Below are 13,490 nucleotides of genomic sequence, written 5' to 3' on the forward strand. Positions count from 1 at the left end.
GACAAAGACAGTAAATAGGTAATTTCAAGTGCATAGTATGATTGATTCTTAAAATGTAATAGAACTCCAGAAATAACATGTACTGTATAGTTTTTTAATCAATCCCAAACTATACGGTTTTGGACCAGCCCCCAATAATTTTATCACAACAGCTGTGAGGACCAAATACACAATAATTTACTTAAAAAAGAATCATTTCAGAATCCTGAGCCACAAGAAACTGAAAACAATCTGGGCACAGTGGTACAAATACTCTAAAGTAGTATTTGTGAGGCATTTACTCACCTCAACAGGTAGGCACTGAACTTCATGTGTATTATCTCAATTAATTTTCCTAACAATTAAGAAGTGCTGAGTAACTTTCATAATTTCCCATCATAAGCGGAAGAACCAGAAGTCCTAGATATCCAAGTCTGACTTTAAAGTGTTTCCTCTTTTCACTCTAAGCTACACAACAATATAAAGAAGTTAATTTAACCAAGATATCTTTTCAGCAGCTCGAAGAATAAGTAAGAACCTTAGGGGGCAGTGAGTTTATGTTAATGTAGGAGGAACAACTCAGAAAAGGAGGGTGAGGATGGCTGCAAAACTCAAAGAATGTTATCTATGTCACCGAATTGTACACGCAGAAAATGATGAATTGGTGTTATGTTTTGGTATGTATAGTCTCAATAACAATAATGTTTTCTTTTAAAGTGTATCATCAAAAACAAATGCTTGCTATCATTAGCCATTAAAAACCCAAACAAAAAAGAGAGATGTAAATCAAAACTACAATGAGATATCATCTCATCCCTACAATAATATCACTGCTTAGGAAAAAAAAAAAAAAAACAAATATTGGTGAGGTAGCAGGGAGACTGGAATCCTAACTCATGCTGACAGAATTGTAAAATGGTATAGTACAACCACTATGGAAAACAATATGGTGCTTCCTCAAAAAGCTGGAAATATAATGCCTTGTGGTGCAGCAATTCTAGGCTCTCTAGGGTATAATGCTGCAATGAACACAGGTGTGCATGTATCTATTCATGTCACCGATATTACATCTCTAGGGTATAAGGAGACTGGAATCCTAATCCACTACTGATAAGACTGTAAAATGGTACAGCCATTATGGAAAACAGAATGACGCTTCCTCAGAAAGACAGAAATAGAAATACCTTGTGGTCCAGCAATTCTCTAGGGTGTATCAGTGACATGAATAGACATATGCACACCTACATTCACTGCAACATTATTCACAATAGCAAAAAGAAACAACGTTAAGTGTCCACCAACAGATGAATGGATAAACAAAAATGTGGTACATACATACAATGGAATACTACACGGCCACAAAAAATAATGATGAGTCCTTGCAACACTGTATAATGTGGATGAATCTGAAAGACATTATGCTGAGTGAAATAAGTCAATCACAAACGGACAAATATTATATGCTCCCAATTTTACAGGAGAATAAGAATAATATATACAGAGAACAGCCTCATTGGTGGTTGCCAGGGGCTGGGGGGAAGAGGTGGGAGTACCCCGAAGACAGCAAACACTTGTTACTTTTGGTGATAGGAAAGGCAACATCAAATACACCTTGTACATATACTTTAATTGAGGTAAATGAGGTCACTACGAAGTGTGAAAGAGAAAAGATGTTTTTGGTAAAGGATATGAAGAACAACACCAACAGCAGCCAAAAATATATACGGGTAGTTACACAAATATGTATATTGCCATATAAGTATGTAAGAATGAATATATGCGTACCTCTAGGAACAATTTTTTTTTTTTAACCTTAACTTTCTTCATTTGTTGTTGTTGAGAATATGTTCGTGTTGTTGAGAATATGTTGTTGTTGTTACTAGGTGCCGTCACGTCCGTTCCGACTCATAGCGACCCTATGCACAACAGAACGAAACACTGCCCGGTCCGGAGCCATCCTTACAATCGTTGTTATGCTTGAGCTCATTGTTGCAGCCACTGTGTCAATCTGCCCTGTTGAGGGTCTTCCTCTTTACCGCTGACCCGGTACTCTGCTAGCCATGATGTCCTTCTCCAGGGACTGATCCCTCCTGACAAGTCCAAAGTGTGTAAGACGCAGTTTTGCCATCCTTGCCTCTAAGGAGCATTCTGGCCGCACTTCCTCCAAGACAGATTTGTTCATTCTTTTGGCAGTCCATGATATATTCAATATTCTTTGCCAACACTGCATTTCAAAGGCGTCAACTCTTCTTCAGTCTTCCTTATTCATTATCTGGCTTTCACATGCATGTGATGTGATTGAAAATACCATGGCTGGGGTCAGGCGCACCTTAGTCTTCAGGGTGACACCTTTGCTCTTCAACACTTTAAAGAGGTCCTTTGCAGCAGATTTGCCCAATGCAATGCGTCTGTTGATTTCTTGACTGCAGCTTCCATGGCTGTTGATTGTGAATCCAAGTAAAATGAAATTCTTGACAACTTCAATCTTTTCTCCATTTATCATGATGTTGCTCATTGGTCCAGTTGTGAGAGTTTTTGTTTTCTTTATGTTGAGGTGTAATCCATACTGAAGGCTGTGGTTTTGATCTTCATTAGTAAGTGCTTCAAGTCTTCACTTTCAGCAAGCAAGGTTGCGTCATCTGCATAATGCAGGTTGTTAATAAGTCTTCCTCCAATCTTGATGCCCCGTCGTTCTTCATGTAGTCCAGCTTCTCGTATTATTTGTTCAGCATACAGATTAAATAGGTATGGTGACGCACACCTTTCCTGACTTTAAACCAATCAGTATCCCCTTGTTCTGTCCAAACAACTGCCTCTTGATCTATGTAAAGGTTCCTCATGAGCACAATTAAGTGTTCTGGAATTTCCATTCTTCACAGTGTTATCCATAGTTTCTTATGATCCACACAGTCGAATGCCTTTGCATAGTCAATAAAACACAGGTAAACACCCTTCTGGTATTCTCTGCTTTCAGCCAGGATCCATCTGACATCACCAATGATATCCCTGGTTCCACGTCCTCTTCTGAAACCGGCCTGAATTTCTGGCATTTCCCTGTCGATATACTGTTGCAGCCGTTTTAGTGGGCCGTTTTTGGCCCACTGAGGCCAAAGATGAAGAAATAGAAGATTTTTATCAGCTGCTGCAGTCTGAAATTGATCGAACATGCAATCAAGATGCATTGATAATTACCGGCAATTGGATTCGAGAGTTGGAAACAAAGAAAATACCGCCTTGGTGATAGAAACAATGCCGGAGATCGAATGATAGAATTTTGCAAGACCAACGACTTCTTCATTGCAAATACCTTCTTTCACCAACATAAACGGCGACTATACACATGGACCTCACCAGACGGAACACGCAGAAATCAAACTGACTACATTTGTGGAAAGAGACGATGGAAAAGCTCAATATCAGTCAGAACAAGGCCAGGGGTCGACTGTGGAAAAGACCATCAATTGCTCACATGCAAGTTCAAGCTGCAACTGAAGAAAATCACAGCAAGTTCATGAGAGCCAAAATATGACCTTGAGTGTATCCCACCTGAATTTAGAGACCACCTCGAGAATAGATTTGCTGCATTGAACACTAGTGACTGCAGACGAGATGTGGAATGACATCAAGGACATCATCCATGAAGAACGCAAGAGGTCACTGAAAAGACAGGAAAGAAAGAAAAGACCAAGATGGATGTCAGAGGAGACTCTGAAACTTGCTCTCAAACGTCAAGCAGATAAAGCAAAAGGGAGAACTGATGAAGCAGAAGAAGTGAACGGAAGATTTCAAAGGGCCTCTCAAGAAGACAAAGTATTATAAGGACATGTGCAAGGAGCTGGAGATGGAAAACCAAAAGGGAAGAACACACCCGGCGTTTCTCAAGCTGAAAGAACTGAAGAAAAAACTCAAGCCTCGAGTTGCACTAGTGAAGGATCCCATGGGGTAAATATTAAACGATGCAGGAAGCATCAAAAGAAGATGGAAGGAATACACAGAGTCATTATACCAAAAAGAATTAGTCGATATTGAACCATTTCAAGAGGTAGCATATGATCAGGAACCAATGGTACTGAAGGAAGAAGTCCAAGCTGCTCTGAAGGCATTGGTGAAAAACAAGGCTCCAGGAATTGATGGAATATCAATTGAGACGTTTCAACAAACAGATGCAGCACTGGAGGTGCTCACTCGTCTATGCCAAGAAATATGGAAGACAGCTTCCTGGCCAACTGACTGGAAGAGATCCATATTTATGCCTATTCCTAAGAAAGGTGATCCAACCGAATGTGGAAATTATAGAACAATAACATTAACATCACATGCAAGTAAAATTTTGCTGAAGTTGAGAATATACACAGCAAAAATACACCATCTGTTTTTGCATGTACGATTCACTTACACTGATTACATTCTTAGAGTTGTGCAAGCATTCTCATCCTCTTTTTCTGAGTTGTTCCGCTCCATTAACATAAACTCACAGCCCTCTAAGGTTCCTACCTAATCTTTTAAGTTGCCGCTGTCACTTTGATCACAAGGGATAATTTCAGTTTAAGGTTTGAAGTGTATCTCAGGACGACAGCCTGGGGGCAATCCTCTAGTCTCAACCGATGCAGTAAGTCCAGACTTTTTAAAAATTTGAGTTTTCTCCACATCTTTCTTCCACTCTGTAAGGATCCATCCATGTGGCCCTGATCAGAACAGTGGGTGGTGGTAGTCAGACACCATCTAGTTGTTCTGGTCTCCAGGGTAGATGGGGCTGTGGGTTGTGTGGACTGTCAGTTCTGTAGACTACTTTCTTCCCTGAGTCCTTGGTGTCTGTCTTAGTTATCTATTGCTTCTATAACAGAAATACCACAAGTGGGTGGCTTTAACAAACAGAAGTTTATTTTCTCACAGTCTAAAAGGCTAGAAATCCAAATTCAGGGTGCCAGCTCCATTTGAAGGCTTTCTCTCTCTATCAGCTCTTGGGAGAGGTCTTTGTCATCAATCTTCCTCTGGCCTAGAAGCTTTTTGGTGTAGGGACGGAGTCTAAAGGGCGCGCACTCCTGGCTCTGCTTTTGTGGTGTTATGAGGTCCCCATGACTCTCTGCTGGCTTCTCTCTTTTATATCTCAAGAGATTGACTTAAAACACAACCTAATCTTCTAGGCTGAGTCTAGCCTCATTAACATAACTGCTTCTAATCCTGCCCTATTAATACTACAGAGGTAGAATTTACAACACTTTGGAAAATCAGATCAGATGACAAAATGGTAGACAATCACATTATACTGAGAATCCTGGCCTAACCAGGTTGACACATATTTTGGGGGAACATAGTTCAATCTTATGACAGTGTCCTTCTCTTTTGCTGCAGGTGAGTAGAGACCAGTATTTGTATTTTAGGTGGCTGCTCGTAATCTTTTAAGACCCCAGACGCTACTCACCATATTGGGATGTAGAACTGTATTATGCCAATTGATTGAGTTGTCCCATGAGACAATGGTCCTAAGTCTTCAAACCCTGAAAACCAACCTTGCGAGGTGTCTGGTTATGTCCAAGAAGTATCCGTACCTGTGTCCCCTATGTGGTTTGTTATGTATATGGATATACATGCATGTATACCCTTACCTGTATGTATACACACCTACAGATACTTCTGTCTGTGCATACATAGGTATCTATATATTCATTCTCATATACTTATATGCCTGTATACATGTTAGTGTATCTGTGCATACATAAACCAACCCACTGGTGACAAGTCAATTCCAACTCGTAGCAACCCTACAGGACAGAGTAGAGCTGCCCCATAGAGTTTCCAAGGAGTGCCTGGTGAATTTGAACAGCCAACCTCTTGGTTAGCAGCTGTAACACTTAACCACTATGTTAAATAACAGATTGGATCATAAAATAAAGAATATGACTTGTCTGAAAAAAAAAATCAACTATAGAAGACCAAATGATCAAAAATTACTCTAAAGGAAAGATGAGAAGCTAAGCAGGTAGGGAAAGTAGAGTACTGGAAACGGTACAACCAGAACAAATAAGAATAATGACACACTATGAAAAATGTAATCAACATCACCAAAAAATCTGTATAGAAATTGTTAAATGAGAACTTAATTTGCTGTGAGGAGCCCTGTGGCACAGTGAAGTGCTCAGCTGCTAACCAAAAAAGGTTGGTGGTTCGAACCCACTGGCCACTCTGCAGGAGAAAGATGTGGGAGTCTGCTTCCTGAAAGATTTACAGCTTGGAAACGCTTTAGGGCAGTTCTACTCTGTCCTATGAGGTCACAATGAGTTGGAATTGACTTGACGGCAATGAGTTCATTTGCTGTGTAGGTTCTCACCTTAACTAAAATACATATTTTTAAAAATTTGTTTTTAAGTGTATCATCAGGAAATGCAAACCAAAATGAAATACCATTTCAAACCCACAAGTGTTGGCAGGGATGTGGAAAAACTATAACACCTGTGCATTGCTAGTGAAAATGTATAATGGTGCAGCTCCTGTGGAAAACTTTAGCGATACATCATAAAGTTAAACACAGAATCACCATGTGACTCAACAATTCCATTCCTGGGTATATACTCAAAATATTTTAAAGCAGAGACTTAAAACTTGTATACCAATGGTTCGCTGTAGCATTATTCACAACAGTCAAAAAGTGGAAACAACCTAAGCACCTTGTCTTGTCCCTGTTCTCATGGGAAATGTTTACAGCCTCTCTCCATTAAGAATGATGCTGGCTTTTGGTTTTGTACAAACCCAGTGCCGTCAAGTCAATTCCGACTCATAGCGTATAGACGTCCTCTATTATGTTGAGGAATTTCTCTTCTATACCTATTTTATTGAGAGTTTTTTTTTTTATCAGGAATGGGTGTTGGACTTTGTTGAATGCCTTTGCTGATCATGCAATTCCTTTATTTATGTGGTGGAATACATTGGTTGATTTTCTAATGTTGAACCATCCTTGCATGCCTGATATGAATCCCACTTGGTCATGGTGTATTTTTTTTTTTACATAACAGATCAATCAATCAACAAAATGTGGTACTATGCATACAGTGGAATATTATTCAGTAATCAAAAGTAGTAAAATTTCAGTACATGCTATGACATAGATGAACTTTAAAAAATTATACGAGAATACCTCAGAGATACTGCATGTTCAGTTCCAGATGACTGCAATGAAGTGAATATTGAAATAAAGCAAGTCACACTAATTTTTTGGCTTCCCAGTGCATATAAAAGTTATGTTTATGCTACATTGTAGTCTATTAAGTGTGCAATATAGCATTATGTCTAAAAAAAAAAAGTACATACCTTAATTAAAAAATACTTTATTGCTTAAAAATGCTAACCATAATCTAAGCCTTCAGTGAGTTGTAATCTTTTTGCTGATGGAGGGTCTTGCCTCCATGTTGATGGCTGCTGACTGAATGGTGTGGTGACTGCTAAAGGTTGGTGTGGCTGCAGTAACTTCTTAAAATAAGAGTGAAGTTTGTCCAATCAATCGACTCATCCTTTCACAAAAGATTTCTCTGTAGCACATGACACTGTTTGACAGCATTTTGTTCACAGTAGAATGTCTTTCAAAATTTGAGTCAGTTCTTTCAAATCATGCCCCTGCTTTATCAACTAAGTTTACATAATATTCTAAATCCTTTGCTGTCATTTCAACAATGTACACAGCATCTTCACCAAGAGTAGACTGAACTCAATAAACCACTGTCTTCTAGAAATAGAGCTACCATACGATCCAGCAATCCCACCCCTTGGAATATATTCTGGAGAAATAAGAGCCTTTACACGAACAGATATATGCACACCCATGCTCACTGCAGCACTATTTACAATAGCAAAAAGATGGAAGCAACCAAAGTACCCATCAGTGGATGAACGGATAAATTATGGTATATTCACACAATGGAATATTACACATCAGTAGAGAACAAAGATGAATCCATAAGACATTTCATTACATGGAAGGATCTGGAAGGCATTATGCTGAGTGAAATTAGCCATTTGCAAAAGGACAAATGTTGTATAAGACCACTATCATAAGAACACAAAAAACAGTTTAAATAAAGAGAAGAAAACATTCTTTGATGGTTACGGCAGTGGGGAAGCAGGGAGGGAGAAGGGCTTCACTAATTAGATAGTAGATGAGAACTATTCTAGGTGAAGGGAAAGACAACACACAATACAGGAGAGGTCAGTACAAGTGGATTAAACCAAAAGCAAAGAAGTTTCCTTCGAAGGCCTGCGTTAACAGGGGTGGGGGTCTGGGAATCATGGTTTCAGGGGACAGCTAAGTCAATTGGCATAATAAAACCTATTAAGAAAACATTCTGCATTCCACTTTGGAGAGTGGCATCTGGGGTCTTAAACACTAGCAAGCAGCCATTCTAAGACGCATCAATTGGTCTCAACCCACCTTGGGCAAAGGAGAATGAAGAACAACAGACACAAGGTAATCATGAGCCCAAGAGACAGAAAGGGCCACATAAACCAGAGAGTACATCATCCTGAGACCAGAAGAACTAGATGGTGCCCAGTTACAACCGGTGACTGCCCTGACAGGGAACACAACAGAGAACCCATGAGGAAACAGGAGAGCAGTGGGATGCAAATTCTCGTAAAAAGACCAGACTTAAAGGTCTGACAGAGACTAGAAGGACCCCAGAGGTCATGGTCCCCAGACCTTCTGTTAGCCCAAGACAGGAACCATTCCCAAAGCCAACTCTTCAGACAGGGATTGGACTGGACAATGGGATGGAGAGGGATGCTGGTGAGGAGTGGGCTTCCTGGATCAGGTGGACACTTGAGACTGTGTTGGCATCTCCTATCTGGAGGGGAGATGAGAGGGCAGAGGGGGTTAGAAGGTGGAGGAATGGACACGAAAGGAGAGAGTGGAGGGAAGGAGTGTGCTGTCTCATTAAGGGGAGAGCAATTAGGAGTATATAGCCAAGGTGTATATAAATTTTTATATGAGAGACTGAGTTGATTTGTAAACTTTTACTTAAAGCACAATACATATTAAGAAAAAAAAAAAAAAAGAAACCACTTTCTTTGCTGATCCGTAAGAAGCAACTCCTCATCAAAGTTTTATGATGAGGCTGCCGCATTCAGTCACATCTTCAGGCTCCACTTCTAATTCTATGTCTCTTGCTATTGCCATTATCTGCAGTTACTTCCTCCACTTAAGTCTCAAACCCCTCCAAAGTCATTCACGAGGACTGGAATCAACTTCTTCCAAATCCCCGTTAATGCTGGTATTCTGACCTCCTCCCATGAACCACGAACGTTCTTAATGGCATCTAGAATGGTGAATCCTTTCTAGGTTTTCAGTTTAATTTGCCCAGAGGAATCCCTATCCATGGCAACTATAGCCCTATGAAATGTATTTCTTAAATAAGACTTGAAAGTCAAAACTGCTCCTTGATCCATGGGCTGCAGAATAGATGTTGTGTTAGCAGGCATGAAAACAACATTAATCTCCTTGTGCACCTCCATCAGAGCTCTTGAGTGACCACGTGCATTGTCAATGAGCACTGATATTTTGAAAGGAATCTTTTTTTCTGAATGGTAGGTCTGAAGAGTGGGCTTAAAATATTCAATAACGCATGTTGTAAGCAGATGTGCTGTTATCTTGGCTTTGTTGTTCCACTTATAGAGCACAGACAGAGTAGATTTAGCATAATTATTAAAAGTTCTAGGATTTTCTGAACGATCAACGAGCACTGACTTCAACTTAAAGTCACCATCTACATTAACCCATAACAGCAGTTTATAAGAGTTTCAGTCTCCTGCAGCCTTCCCAACATTTTTTATTTTCTGGTATGTGCCAGTAATGTTGGGTAAGATGGTTTCTCATTGTGGTTCTGGTTTACGTTTTTCTCATGGCTGGTATTTGAGCATTTCCTCATGTATCTGTGGTGAATCTTCTTTGGTGAAGAGTCTGTTCATTTCCTTGGCCCATTTTTTAATTGGATTGTCTTTTTGTTGTAGAACTGTTGGATTTTCCGGTAGATTTTACAGATTAGATTTTTGTTGGATTTATCATTACCAAAATTTTTTTCCCTAGTCTGTAGGTTCTCTTTTTACTCTTTTGGTGAAGTATACTGATGAGCATAAGTGTTTAATTTTTAGAAGATTCCAGTTATCTAGCTTATCTTCTAGTGTTTGGGTATTGCTACTTATGGTTTTGTATCCTGTTAATGCTGTGTTTTAGGGCCTCTGGCATTGATCCCATTTTTTTTCTTTTATTATCTTTATAGTTTTTGGTTTTATATTTAGGTCTTTGATCCATTATCTTTATAGTTTTTGGTTTTATATTTAGGTCTTTGATCCATTTTGAATTAGTTTTTGTGTATGGTGTGAGGTACAGGTCCTGTCTCAATTTTTAGCAGATGGGCATCCAGTTTTGCCACACCATTTGTTAAAAGAGACTGTCTTTTCTCCATTTTATGGATTTTGGGCCTTTGTGGAAGAACAGGTGACTGTAAGGAGATGGATTTACATCTGGGTTTTCAATTCTACTCCATTGGTCAATGTGTCTGCTGTTGTACCAGTACCAGAATGTTTTGACCACCATAGCTATATAGTATGTTCTGAGGCCAGGGAGTGGGAATTGTCCTACTTTATTCTTCAATAGTGCCTTACTTATTTGAGGCCTCTTCCCTTTCCATATAAAGTTAACAATTAGTTTTGCCATCTCTTTAAAGAATGCTGTTGGTATTTGGATGGGGTCTGCATTTGTATTTGCAGACTGCTTTGGGTAGAACTGACATTTTCACAACACTAAATCTACCTCTCCGTGAGCATGGTTATGTTTTGCCATTTATGTAGGTCTCTTTTGGTTTCTTGCAGTAGTGTTTTGTAGTATTTTTTTTTTGGCACAGGTCTTTTACATGCCGGTTTAGATTTATTCCTAAGTATTTTTTTTTTTAAGGGCTATTATAAATGGTATTTGTTTTCCTGATTTCCTCTTCGTGGTTCTCTTTATTGGTGTATAGGAATCTAACTGATTTTTATGCTGCTCTTATATCCTGCTACTCTGCTGAATCTTTTTACTAGTTCCGGTAGTTTTCTCGTGGAGTCTTTGGAGTCTTCTATGTGTAGTATCACAGTATCCACAAATAGGTACAGTTTTAGTTCTTCCTTACTGATTTTGATGCCCTTTTTCTTACCTTCTTGCTCTAGCTAGGACTGCCAGCACAATGTTAAACAGGAGTGGTGATAAAGGGCATCCTTGTCTTGTTCCTGTTCTCATGGGGAATGTTTTCAGCCTCTCTCCATTAAGAATGATGTCGGCTTTTGGTTTTCTATAGATGTCCTCTATTATGTTGAGAAATTTCTCTTCTACACCTATTTTATTGTTTTTTGTCAGGAATGGGTGTTGGACTTTGTTGAATGCCTTTTCTGATCACATGATTCTTTTATTTATGTGGTGGAATACATTGATTGATTTTCTAATGTTGAACCATCCTTACATACCTGATATGAATCCCACTGAGTCATGTTTTCTTTTTTTTTTTTTTAATAATGCTGTATTGGCTATAATTTTGTTGAGAATTTTTGCATGTATATTCATGAGAGATATTGGTCTGTAATTCTTTGTGATGGCTTAGCCTGGTTTTGGTATCAGGGTTATGATGACTTCATAGAATGAATTTGGGAGTATGCCTTCTTTTTCTATGTTCTGAAACAGTTTGAGTAGTACTGGGTTTAAGCTCTTCTTTGAATGTTTGGTACAATTCTCCAGTGAAGTCATCTGGGCCAGGGCTTTTATTTGTTGGGATTTTTTTTTTTTTTTTTAAATTACTTTTTCAATCTCTTCCCTTGTTTTAGGTCTGTTCACATTTTCAACTTCAGTTTGTCTTAGTTTAGGTAGGTAGTATGTTTCTAGGAATTTGTCCATTTCCTCTAGGTTTTCAAATTTGTTAAAGAGTACAGTTTTTCATAGTATTCTGTTATTTTCCATTTTATATCAGCTGGGTCTGTTGTAATGTTTCCTGTTTCATTTCTTATTTGGGTTATTTCATCCTCTCCTGTTTTTCTTTTGTCAATTTGGCCAATGGTTTGTCAATATTGTTGATCCTTTCAAACAGCCATTTTTTGGTTTTGTTGATTCTGTTTTTTTTTTTTTCTTTCTATTTTCATTTACTTCTGTTCTGATCTTATTTTCTTTCTTCTGGTGGCTGTGAGCTTCTTCTGCGGTTCTCTTTTCATTTGTTTGAGTTGTACAGTTAATGTTTTGATTTTGTCCCTGTCTTCTGTTTTGATATGTGCATCTATTGCCATAAATGAACATCTGAGCACTGCCTTTGCTTTGCACCAAAGGTTTTTGGTATGATGTGTTTTCATTCTCATTTGATTCTAGGAATTCATTGATTCCATCTTTGACTTCTTTTATTACTTAGTGGTTTTTAAGCAGGGTGTTATTCAGGTTCCATGTTTTTGATTTTTTTTTCCCCCTTGCTCTTCCTGTTGTTAAAGTCTACTTTGATGGCACTGTGATCAGAGAAGATACTTTGTATTTTCTCAATGTTTTGGAATTTGTTGAGCCTTGCTTCATGGCCTAAGATGTGGTCTATTCTGTAAAAAGCTCTATGTGTATTGGAAAAGAATGTGTACTTTGCTGCTGTTGGGTGGAGTGTTCTATACATGTCCGTAATATCAAGTTGGTTGATTGTGGCCTTTAGATCTTCTGTATCTTTGTTTCTATGTTCTGCCCTTTACTGAGAGTGTGTGTTTAAGTCTCCTACTATTATTGAGGAACTGTCAGTTTCTCTTCTCATTGCTGTTAAAGTTTGTCTTATGTATCTTGGAGCCCTGTCATTGAATACGTCAATATTTATTATGGTTATGGCCTTATGGTGGATTTTCCCTTTAATCATTATATAATGCCCTATCTTTTATGACAGATTTTGTTTTACAGTCTATTTTATCTGAGATTAGTATTGCCACTCCTGCTGTGTTTTGGTAGCTGCTTATTTTTTTCCTTCCTTTGATTTTTAATAAATTTGTGTCTTTGCTTCTAAGGTGTGTCTCTTATAGCTAGCGTATAGATGGGTATTGTTTTTTATCCATTCTGTCACTCTCAGTCTCTTTATGGGTATATTTAACCCATTTACGTTCAGTGTTATTATTGATGGGTGTGAGGTTATTGCTGTCATTTTATAGTGCCTTTCTTCTGTGGTGATGACATTTTCTTTGTTCCCTCCTCTCATGTGCTGAATTCCTTCCTTTTGTGGACTTCCCCCCTCCCTGTCTCATTTTTGTAGATTCTGTGTTCACTGAGACTTTGTTTTTCTTCTTTATTTTAATAAGTAGGTCTGTTAGCTTTCTTTTTCGTTACCCTGAACTTTATCCCTATCTTCCTAAGTTTGAACCAGTCTTTCACTGCTTGGTATCACCTTGACATCTTCTCCATTTGAAAGGTCTATACCTACACCATTTATTCCCTTTTATTGTTCTGATGTTGTCATTTACAGATTGACCTCTCCGGTTCCCTGTTATAAATT

The 13,490-nt window shown here is 38.5% G+C and overlaps 1 protein-coding gene across 2 annotated transcripts in view; it reads right to left on the minus strand.

The window, feature by feature from the left end:
- The window catches only part of LARP4B (La ribonucleoprotein 4B), a 135,747-nt gene that overhangs the window by 87,767 nt on the left and 34,490 nt on the right, over positions 1-13,490 (minus strand). The window lies entirely within an intron of this gene.

Source organism: Loxodonta africana, chromosome 4, assembly GCF_030014295.1.
Source record: "Loxodonta africana isolate mLoxAfr1 chromosome 4, mLoxAfr1.hap2, whole genome shotgun sequence".
NCBI classification, from domain to species: Eukaryota; Metazoa; Chordata; class Mammalia; order Proboscidea; family Elephantidae; genus Loxodonta; species Loxodonta africana.